This window comes from Lygodium microphyllum, chromosome 8, assembly GCF_053477565.2.
Source record: "Lygodium microphyllum isolate KBCC chromosome 8, Lygodium_microphyllum_v1.1.10, whole genome shotgun sequence".
NCBI lineage: Eukaryota > Viridiplantae > Streptophyta > Polypodiopsida > Schizaeales > Lygodiaceae > Lygodium > Lygodium microphyllum.
In genome coordinates, this window is record NC_141142.1 from 86,243,157 (window position 1) to 86,244,833 (window position 1,677).

Here is a 1,677-nt window from a genome sequence, read left to right on the forward strand (position 1 = left end):
CACTACCCTTAGATTGTTGAGGACAGCAACCCAGTACGCGGGGGTGAGTGTAAGGGCTTTGTAGGTATACCATGCCGTTATCACCGGAAACACCTATATAGGGAGTAGTAGTGACTCAAAGTCCTGCCTTGTTTCCACTCTACGTGTGATTCCCTATACCCAATGGTAAACCTAGTCTTGGGATGTGTCTATGTTGTTCCGTTTCTTTGATTGAATAATACAAAAGCATACCTTGAGCTCACATATCGCGTTATCTTTCTGTGCCATGTTGAGTGCGTAACCAGTGCACATGCATCATAACTAAGAGATCCTTTTACATACCATATCCCTTTTTTTCAAGCGTTTAGTTTCGTTTACTGCTAGATGATAGGCACATGTTTGTGTTTTGCCTAATCCATTGACCGTTTGAAGGTAATATGGATCAAGTTTAATGTAAGCGCGAGCTTCTCAGACAATCGAAATGTTCGTTCTTGTTAGCTGGAGGATCGTATAAACTTCACGAGAATTGGCACTAGAATTATGAGGATCGCGAGGAGCAAGATTAGAATACCTATGCACTTCCATTTACGCGAGCGAGGTTGATACTCCTTAGCCTTTGTCACCTCAACTGTCCTGTCCTTGATGAAAGAGTTGGCACGATTGACATTGCCCTCGATATCGTTCAGCGTCTCCCCTTGAGCATCAACCCGGACCTGCATGTCCGGGAAGATCTGATGCAGCTCTAGCAGGCTCTTCTCGATCTCCTTCACGGTCTCATGCCTCTCTTGCATCTCCCTCATGCTGTCGAGAATCTGGCCTCTCCCTTGCTCCTGCACGGCCGTCTGCAAGAACGTCTCACTCTGCCCCGTGTTAATCATGTAGTCGATCGTGGCCGCATCCGCGTGCTGGCCTGTCACGGTGAAATACCTCCTCTCCACAGTCTCTCTGTACTGAGCCGTGACCCTCTCCCTGACGGAATAGAACTTGTGCATGAGGCTCTGGGATCTGGCCCAGTCCCACCATTTGTGACGCGCGCATGCGATCGACAGAGGAGCCTTGCCCGCAGCCGGGGATCCTGCGGTTTGCGAGGTTGACCTCGTTGAGTTCTTGCACACGCGCTTTGATGAGTGCGCTGCCGCAGGGCTTTCATGTCGTCCGATCGAACGACCGTCTTGCTCTCGTTGTTGGCTCTCTGCAGGTCCGTGAAGAGAAGCTTGACCTTGTCCAGCTCTTGGTTGACGAGACCCACTGCTTCGTGGAACTTCCTGTCGTTGGGGTCGATGGCCACCATCTCTGTTCCCCGTACGACAGGTCCCACCTCCAGGTCTAGGTCATCTTTCCGCAAATTCACATAGCTCAGCATGCTCGTGAACTTTCTTGACAGAAGATCATTCATTGTGGAGTCTAGCCAAAGAGAGAGAGAGAGAGAGAGAGAGCACACTAAAGACTTTTCATAAGTAACTGTAAACCACTCCATAAATGGTGAACATGAGAGAGAGAGAGAGAAAGAGAGTTCGAAGCGCGAACCATTTCCACAGTCGAGAGAGAGAGAGAGAGAGAGTTCCAAGTCCGAACCATTTCCACAGCCGAGAGAGAGAGAGAGAGAGAGAGAGAGATCTCGTAAGCAAGCAGCACCTTGCAACTTCGAAACGATTAACATATTTTTTTAAAAATTCTATGGCATATTAAAATTGAGAT

The 1,677-nt window shown here is 48.7% G+C and overlaps 1 pseudogene; it reads right to left on the reverse strand.

Annotated features, from left to right (window-relative positions):
• Positions 1-473: 473 nt before the first annotated feature.
• Positions 474-1,375, reverse strand: LOC148032542 (syntaxin-124 pseudogene; annotated as a pseudogene).
• Between the last annotated feature and the right edge of the window lie 302 nt (positions 1,376-1,677).